Below are 10,290 nucleotides of genomic sequence, written 5' to 3'. Positions count from 1 at the left end.
CCGGGTAAAATTTTTAGCACGGTGGGCAGGCGCGTGCTCAAACCGACTGAGCGTAAAATGATGCGCAATGACACCGGGCGTGCGTCCCGACGTCAATGCACACTCGAGTGATATTTTGGTCAGCGGTCGTGTACCAGAGTTGGCAGCACACCCGCCAACAATTAAAAGGCCTATTAAGGCCATTAACAAGTTAATTAAAATTAATTTTTCGCCGCCCGCCCAACCTAATGGTTGGCGGGCAGATGAAAAGACCAAGCGGCCTTTGCATTTTTTTGGAAACCTCATCCATGGGCGGGGTGAGGTTTCCAAAAGCAAATAAAAATCAAGTAAAAACTTTATTTTTTCGTTAATAACATGTCCCTGCTCAACAGAGTCACATGAAGGGACCTGTTTCATTACATTTTTATTTTTTCAACTACATTTTTTCATATATCTTCAGCTCTCTGCCTCAGGGAGGTTATGTAGCGCGCAATCACGCACATGCACGAAGATCGCACTCGTCCCGCTCGCACTCCTCCCTCCCCACCCTGCACAGGCAGATCGTGGACGGCAGTTGACTTCCTGACCGCCCCCGCTTGCCCCCACCGAGCCCCCACGCCAAGGCCAAAATTCTGCCCACTGATTACAGCGAAGCTGGTTGAAAACATTATCTTTTCTCAGTGTGACATTGCCTTGTCCAATACGCAGCAGCTGATTAATGTAACTAACTACTTGAGTACTGAGTGCAGGGATATATGTGTGGGGGCTGGAAGTTAGATTACTTGGTGGGACTGTAATGAGTCATAATTTTCTTGCCTGTCTGCTGCACCTGAGCAGGCACTGATTCAGATTCTCAGTCATGGCTGATCAATGCCTCAACTCCATTTACCCACCATCTTACTTGACACTCTCCTCCGACAAAATCTATCAACCTCAAACTGAAAGCCTCAAATTGTCTCCAGCATCCACAGACATCCAGGGGCAAGAGTTCCAAATTTCGACCACCCTTTGTGTGGGGGAAAATGTATCCTGATTTTCCTGCTAAATGGACCAGTGCTGATTTTAAAATTATGTCCTCCTTGTTTTTGATTCCCTTTCGCTACCCCATCCCCCCCACCACCCCATCAGAGCAAAGAGGGTGGGTGCGGAGAAAGTATCAAATCAGAATCATTTAAACACCACCTCTCGATCTTGCTCAATGGATGTCATTCAAAGGTTCACTGGCCTGAATTTTTCAGTCGGCTTGCGGGGGCAGGCCCAACACACCGGCGCGTAAAATTGCATGTTATGATGTTGGGCGTGCGTCCCGACGTCATTGCACTGTCTCGGATGTTTCGCTCGGCGGGCGGGCGCCAGAGTCGGCTGCGCGCCCGCCAATAATTAAACAGCCTATTAAGGCCATTAAGGAAGTAATTAATGTAATTGTTAACACTGCCCATCCAACCTTACGGTTGGCGAACAGGCGAAAAGGCCAAGCGGCCTTCACATTTTTTAGGAAATCTCATCCACAAGTGGGATGAGGTTTCCAAAAGCTTTTGCTCATTCAATAAAAAAAATTTCTAAAACATCAAAAAATGTCCCATTTCATGTGACTGTGTCACATGAGGGGGCATGTTTAATTAAATTTTTAATCCATTTATTTAATAATTTCAAAAGCGCTTCAATCTCCCTGAGGCAGCTCCGTGCCTCAGGGAGATTGAAGCGTTCTTTCGCGCACATTCATAAAAGAGCGCTGGCCCTGACTCTCCCTCCTCCCCCCCGTCTGCACATGTAGCGCGCTACCACTCACGTTTTACGCTGGGCAGGCCTTAATTGGCCCACTGTGTAAAATGGCGGCGCGGAGTCAATCGCGGGTGGGGGGTCAGCTCCACGACCGCCCCTACCGAGCCCACCCACCGACTGAAAATTCCTGCCCACCGTTGTCAATGATGAAGGTAATTTTGAGGTGAGCAGGTCAGTCATTGCTGTGCTGATATGATCCATTCCAACACTCAGAATCCATGGGGTGTGGAAGAATTCATTTCAGTGATTCAAAGACACCATCTAGGGAGAAGAAGAGGAGACTGAAGAACAGTCTTACAGGCTTGAAATGTCAGCTCTGTTTCTCTCTCCACAGATACTGTCAGACCTGCTGAGTTTTTCTAGCATTTTCTGTTTTTGATCTAGGGGCAAGAGTCTTGGTGTGAGCTGCTCGTACTGTCAGTCACTGGCCTCCAGCTAATTGCAATTTAGCATGCAAATTAACTGCCAGCCAATCATTGCACAGCCAGTTGTAGCTCTCAAGGCTTTGAGCAGTGTCAACAATGCTCTCAAACCATTTGGTGGAACTGGACAGGACCACAGGTCCATGTGAAGGCTGAATTCAAGAGCGTAATGTGGATTTGGCGGTGTGGTGGAATGATGGTTAAAAATAGAATGGGTTAACTTGTACCAAGGTGCCATGCTTGGATGGAACTGTAGCTCGCACAGTGACCACACTCACCTGCTGCTGGCTCAGTCCTCCTATCCTCTTCTCGACTCTCCAGTGTCAGTTGTCTCTCTCCATCTCCTGGTCCGCCACTCTTCTTATGTCTCAGGCTCCTGGTCTCCTGCTTTCATCATCGTGCATTCAAATCAGAATTTCTCTGGGGATCCAGTGTAACTGATTGGGAAGCTAATAGGTTATTTTCAAGGTTTTTTTTTACTAGAAAGTGATCACATCTACCACTGGTGCACTGCATCATTGAAGGGGCCATTGTATATTTGTATATAACACTGATACCTATGTGTAGACAACCACAGAGGTGCATGTAAAGCAAGGAAATCAGTACTTCTTTGCATTAAATAAAATTGTTTGTTTAGGAAAATCTCCCCTGTCCCAGGAGCATGTTTGCACTGGTGATTAAATATAGTCATCAGCTAAATTTCTCAAGACAGCTTGGAATATTCAAACAGCTTTCATTACTTTATCACTTCTCTCTCGTGTCTCCAGCATTCCCTGGCTGGGGTTTTCCAAGTTACATTCTCCCACATCTACCCTGTGACAAAGTGACTGCCGATCACTATACTTGGTCATGTCCTGCATTGACGCCATAATACTTCATTGAATTATCTTGGGCCACATACATTTTATTGTTTTTAGAGCTGAGAAATCTCAATTGTAGGCCATACTATTTAGGGAAGGATGGAGGAGAGTCCATCAGTCCAAAAATCTCAGAATTCCTGCCTCTGATTGCAATCGGTGCTGGAAATTGTGCAGATGTGAACATCAGGAGAGGCCAATGGTACAATGAAGTGCCAACACTCAGTACCAAGGCTTGGATATGAAGGATGGCTCTTAGGCTTAGAGTTGCCAACCTGTCAGAATTTCCCTGGCGTCTCGTGATGCTGAAAATTGATCTTCAGGACACTGCTGCAAACGATACAGGAGGGCGATGATAGACAGGGGAATGGGGTTAGGCATTAAAAAACTTGTTTTGCTTGAATACTTTTTTTTAATCAGTCTCAAAAAGATTGGAGATTGTGGAAAAAGCTTAACATCAAAAACCATCTATTCACATGAACAGTGAGCCTGTTCACTTTCTGCTTGGTGGAGAGAGGAAGGGAATGGCAAAAATGGATGTCAGGTGATCAGTGATGGGGTGGGGCAGTTGGTGGTGGGCCGTCACATGATGAAACCTCCTGGAATTTGCCCAGCCAGAGTTGGCGACCTCGTATGGTTGAAGGTGCCTAGATTCAATTCCAAAGGTGCCAACACAAGTCAGGGCTCCTGAGAAGAAGGGGGGGAGAAGTAACAAGGGACATAATAAGATCACATGAAGAACAGGAGAAAATGGGATTAACTGCAAATCTCATTTTCCAGAGCATTGAAATTTTAATTTATGTCTAATGAAATTCCTGAAGTAATCCAACTGAAACAGCACAGAGTGCTGCATATTATGAGCTATATCACAGTTGTTAAAGATCAGTAATTAGCTAAATTAATGAGTTAGGATACACAGAAATACTTCACAAGTATTTTGGCCCAGTGCCAGAAACAGAATTTAGAGAAAATGATCAGTTTTTATAAAACTCTCCAACCAGCCGGAGGCTGAGTGTCAGGAGATTGGAACTTCTGTTTGACTGGTATCCTCTTGTCCCAGCACATACCATTGGTCAGACACTGGACTAGACACCAAAACCGTCCTCAGTACCCAAAGGGAGAGACAGGTTTCATAAGATTCTGATCATATTAACTAGTTGGGATTACCATGCCTTGTTTTCTTCTTCACCTAGAGATGTGTCTTCTGTTTGCAATAAATCATTGTCTCTGATCTTCATTTTAATATTGGCTTGTTGTAAAGAGAAAATATTCACACAATTATATTTTGTTATGTATCTAGACAATATTTTCTTGTAATGTTGACAGATGTTATTTTTGGGTGAGTGCTGTCATGGCTGTTTTGTACAGAGTCTTGTTAATGAGGTGTCCTGTTGATATGATGCAATTCTGGTGGCTTCTATTGCAAGCTTTGTTTGTACAGACAGGAATATTTTAATTATAGTTGGAACATTAGTCAATATATTTGTTGTGGTGATTTTGTGAGTCACTGAGAATATGTAAATTATTCCGTTTTCCCCTAATTGCTGCTTGTTCTGTAGGATTGCACCCATGTAGACGCGATGGGCCGAATAGCCTCCTTCTGCACCATAACAATTCCATTCCATGATTCTGTTTATCAAGTTGCAAAGGACACATGCATCCTTTCAGGAGCTGCCTGTCTCTTATCAGGATCTGATCAGGGTGCCTCCAGCCGGAGCTCTCCGTCTCTCTGTGGTATTGGGCCATCTTAATGGAGTCTCAACTCTGGGAGCAGCACCACTTCCATAAGGTCGTGGGTTTGGCAAGACCTGGCAGAGAGGAGGGTCCAGGTGCAGTGGTGACCAAGGTCAAGTTTGTATTGGATGCCTCTGTACAGACTGGCTGTCACCAGAAAATGGCCTGGTGCTGCGTCCAGCCCAAGGCCAAAGCCCCATCAGGTGTTGAATGTGACACTGGGCCCATACTCCAGCAGGTGTGTCAGTAGGCTCAGTGTATGTGGAGTGATCCAATCCAATCTTACTCTTGTAGGGGTGGAATTTATCATTGGTGTGAAACCTCAAAACGTCCATCAGGAACCTGCACCTCACAACTTGAGCCGACCCTATTCCACATTGTGTGGAGGGGATTTCCTGTGTGTGTTGCTGCTGCACATGTCTGCATCCTTGCCCTCGACTTCCACCGTGGGCATTCCATCACCAATTCGGATGTATCCCATCGCCTGTCCAAACCCACCCTGGTACTCCATTGCACATTTGGTGGGATTTGTTTTTTAAAAAAAAAAGTTCAAAAAATGAAAAAATAAGCACTATTCTTAACACCCTATGATTTTTCTTTTGATTTGCTTGCAGTAGTATCCAGGAGATTAACCTTTAATTCCTGGGAAATCTTGGAGGTTTGGGACCCGAAACTACCCTCATCCTGAGAGGAGAGCACACGCAACAAGACTGCCCCTGGCCATCATCAAGGCCTCAACACCCTCAAACCTCTAGGCCCGAGGCGACCCTAAATATAGAGAAAACTTCCTGTTAAGGAATTGATATCTCGGGTAAGGGAATATATTTTGGGGATCAGAAGATTTTCCTTTCGTTTTTGCAAGAATTTCTAAATCGCATCGGAGGTGTAGATATTGTTTCACCCTAATTCGTATTTCCCTGCTAAATAATGAATAATCTTTTTCTTTTAAAGCCATGGTTTAAGCCTGGGGGATTCCCTTTACCATTAGGAGCCCCTGAAAATAAATAGAATATCTTAATTGTGTGGAGGTGACAAAGCAAGCCCCCAAATTCAGGGATAAAGTTACTATGTGTCCTTTGTCCCTACACCAGCGAAGATTCACCACAGGGACAACCTCACACACTGACTGCCTCACACAGTGACAACCTCACACAGGAACAGGCAACATCTTTGACTTTTCATTCAGATTGTCCATGGGACAGGGTGGGCTCAATTCCCAATCTGCCCATCTAGTTCATTCCATCACCCAAGTTCATACTCTGGACCCAATGTGACCCTGTCCTCTTCATTGGCTCCAGGTTCTTTTTTAAATAAAAATAGAAAATGCTGGAAATACTCAAGCGGGTCTGGCAGTATTTATGTAGAGCGAAATAGAGTTAATGGGTGGTATTCAATGGGCGCAGTGGGGGTGGGCTCGCTCACAGGCAAGAGACTCAGGTTGCCTCTTTTAGGGAAGGCCTGTCACATTAAGGCACTTAACTGGATAGCAACAGGCCTTGCCTGGGATCAAGGACCCAGAGGGACAAAAGTCCTGCCTGCCGAGAGCAGCCAGCCAGTCAGAGGCTGGCAGCTCTATTAAACAGCAACGCCACTGAGGCGGTGGCTATTTCCATTATGACACCCACCTGAGGCCTTGGATCATCGCTGGATCCCAGGCCACAGGTAAGTGGCGGGGGGAAGGGAGGGGGGTCAGTAGTGGGGAGGGTTTGGCCCTAGTCTCTCCCCTTCCCAATATTGGGTCCCTCAATCAGGCACTGAGTGCCTTTGAATGAGGGACCGCACCAGAGCCCACAAGCAGCCATGCACGGGTTTGCTTGTTGTGCTCCCTGTGTGGTGAGATGAGGCCCTTAACTGGATGTTAATTGCCCACTTAAGGACCTCAATTGGCGATGGCTCAGGAAAGACACCCGCCATCAAATCGCCTTTGGCAGGGGTGGGGGGCATTAAATTCCACCCAATGTTTCATGTCAGTGACCTTTCATCAGGACATAGACCTGAAACATTAACTCTGTTTTTCTCATCCCAGATGCTGCCAAACCTACTAGCAATTTCCAGTATTCCCTGCTCTTATTTCAGTTTTCTAGCATTAGCAGTATTTTTTTGAACATTTTGATGGGTAGCATTTATAACACCAGGTGGCAGTATATCCTATAAACCTGTGACTTTAAACATAAATGAATGAGGATAGGAATCCCTGCTCTCCAGTAATGTGGAGCCACCATCACCCGCAGTTTGTGCAGGAGAGTTTTTGGGCGAGATCCAACCCTCTTTACGTATGTTCTGAAATCCCGCTGCAGGAATTGGGTGCGGTGGGCAGTTGCAGGTGAGGGAGTGGAGTGTGGGGCGGGTGGTAATCTTTGTGTTTGCACCCCCATCCTCCCTGCCCGCGTTAGACACAGAGGCAGCACCGATAAGATGACTTTACCCACCAAAATCCTGCCAGCTTTACTCCTTTGCCCTGGATGGAAAGTGTGCCTGCATAACGTTGAGCACACTTTGCTTAAAGTGTCACTCTGAAGCTGCTCACCCTGTGGAATAGGTGCTCTCTTTTATGTTAATGACCCCTAATAGGGGATATGTGAGGGGTTCAGTGCTAGGCCAGAATGGTGCATGGGCCTCATTCCCCTCACACTTCCAACTCCGTCATTGACCCAGATGTAGGGGACCCTTTGGGAAGGGCATTTGTGTTTCCTTTAAGCATACGTGAAAAGACATCAGGTATTCTTTTCACTCCATATATTGTTTGTTGAAAATGGGAGGGTCTTTTGAGCAAATGAAGAGGAAAGCACAGGACTCCAAGGCATAGAGAAATGAACAGGGGACGTGACCTTGGGCAGATAACCACAACGATTTCTGAAGATTAACTCAAGGCTTCTTCGGTTTTGTTTTTATATCTTCTCTGCTAATTCTTCTCCCTCCCCATCCTTACTCGTTTCTAACTGACTTTTGCACTGGTACACTTTGCTACCTTGCCCAGGTGACTGCGATTTATGGGTGAGTTTTGGCAGCAAGTTTTGAGGGAGTGGGCTACACCCAATTTTGAACCCCCCAAAGGCTGCAGCAAAGACTGCCGGAAAACAATAAGGAAAGACTTTTCGGACCCATTAACCATCCCTATTATACCAGTGCAGAAGTCTGTTGTAGCGTCCAGTGCAAGGCCAGCTAACTTAGTACTGACCTAGGACTATTTCACTTTATGTGGTTCATCTGTTCACTGGTTGGACTTGGGGGAATGTCTCTCAATTTATAATCCTCTTCTCTGGTTCCTTTATTCTGTATAAATCTATATTCATCTTATTTAAGGTAGAATTGTATCTCCCCTTGTTTTTGGAATGAGGTAGATTTTTCTTCCTATTGTTGTGCAGACCCCAACAATGTATATCCCCCACTCTACCATTACCGCCAAGCCAGGGGATCAACATGGTTCAATGAACAGTACAGGAGGGCATGCCAGGAACAGCACCAGGCAAACCTAGAAATGAGGTTTCGACCTGCAGAAGCTACAGCACAGGACTACTTGCATGCAAAACAGAGAAAGAAGCAAGCGATAGACAGCGCTAAGTGATTCCACAACCAACGGATCAGATCTAAGCTCTGCAGTCCTGCCACATCCAGTCATGAATGGTGGTGGACAGTTAAACAACTCACTGGAGGAGGAGGCTCCACAAATATCCCCATCCTCAATGATGAGGGAACCCAGCATATCATTGCAAAAGATAAGGCTGAAGTATTTGCTACAACCTTCAGCCAGAATCAGAGTGGAAGATCCACCTCGGCCTCCTCCGGAGGTCCCCAGCATCACAGATGTCAGCCTTCAGCCAATTCGATTCATCATATCCAGAAACGGCTGAAGGCATTAGATACTGCAAAGGCTATGGGCCCTGACAATATTCTGGCAATAGTACTGAAGACTTCTGCTCTATAAGTTGCTGTGCCCCTAGCCAAGCTGTTCCAGTACAGCTACAACACTGGCATCTACCCGGCTATGTGGAAAATTTTCCAGGTATGTCCTGTACACACAAAGCAGGACAAATCCAACCAGGCCAATGACTGCCCCATCAGTCTACTCTCCACCATTAGTAAAGTGATGGAAGGGATCAGCAACAGTGCTATCAAGTGGCACTTGCTTAGCAATAACCTGCTCACTGATGCCCAATTTGAGTTCCACCAGGGTCACTCAGCTGCTGATCTCATTATAGCCTTGGTTCAAACATGGACAAAAGAGCTGAACTACAGAGGTGAGGTGAGAGTGACTGCCCTTGACATCAAGGCAGTATTTGACTGAGTGTAGCATCAAGGAGCTCTAGAAAAACTGGAGTCAGTGGGAATCAGGGGGAAAACTCTCTGCTGGTTGGAGTCATACCTAGCACAAAGGAAGATGATTCTGGTTGCCGGAGGTCAATCATCTCAGTTCCAGGGCATCACTGCAGGAGTTCCTCATGGTTGTGTCCTCGGTCCAACCATCTTCAGCTGCTTCATCAGTGACCTTCCTTCCACCATAAGGTCAGAAGTGGGGCTGTTCGCTGATGATTGCACAATGTTCAGCACCATTCATGACTCCTCAGCTACTGAAGCAGTTCATGTCCAAATGCAGCAAGACCTGGACAATATCCAGGCTTGGGCTGACAAGTGGCAAGAAACATTCGTACCACATAAGTGTCAGGCAATGACCATCTCCAACAAGGGAGAATTCAACCATCACCCCTTGACATTCAATGGAATTACCATCACTGAATCCCCCACGATCAACATCCTGGGGGTTACCATTGACCAGAAACTGAACTGGACTAGCCATATAAATACGGTGGCAACAAGAGGAGATCAGAGGCTGGGAATCCTGTGGGAAGTAACTCACCTCCTGACTCCCCAAAGCCTGTCCACCATCTACAAGGCACATGCCGGGAGTGTGATGGAATACTCTCCACTTGCCTGAATGAGTGCAACTCCAACAACACTCGAGAAGCTTGACGCAATCCAGGACAAAGCAGCCCACTTGATTGGCACCCCATCCATAAACATTCACTCCTTCTGCTACTGATGCACTGTAGCAGCAGTGTATACCATCTACAAGATGCATTGCAGGAATTCACCAAGCCTCCTGAAACAGCACCTTCCAAACCCATGATCACTACCATCTAGAAGGACAAGGGTAGTGGACACATGGGAACACCACCACCTGGAAGTTCTCCTCCCAGCCACTCACCATCCGGACTTGAAACTTTATCGCTGTTCCTTCACTGTTGATGGGTCAAAATCCTGGAACTCCCTCCCTACCAGCACTGTGGGTGTACCTACACCACATGGACTGCAGCAGTTCAAGAAGGCAGCTCACCACACCTTCTCAAGGGCAACTAGAGATGGGCAATAAATGCTGGCCCAGCCAGCGAAGCCCACATCCCGTGAATGAATAAAAAGGACCCCAACAATGCAGCAAAGTGTCTACTGGTGGAGAGGCATCGCAGATATATATGGGCTGTATTCAGCCTGGTTAATGCCTGCTGAAAAGCGACACACTG

Source organism: Cetorhinus maximus, chromosome 15, assembly GCF_964194155.1.
Source record: "Cetorhinus maximus chromosome 15, sCetMax3.hap1.1, whole genome shotgun sequence".
Classification (NCBI taxonomy): Eukaryota; Metazoa; Chordata; class Chondrichthyes; order Lamniformes; family Cetorhinidae; genus Cetorhinus; species Cetorhinus maximus.
Note: the sequence above shows the minus strand (reverse complement) of the source record.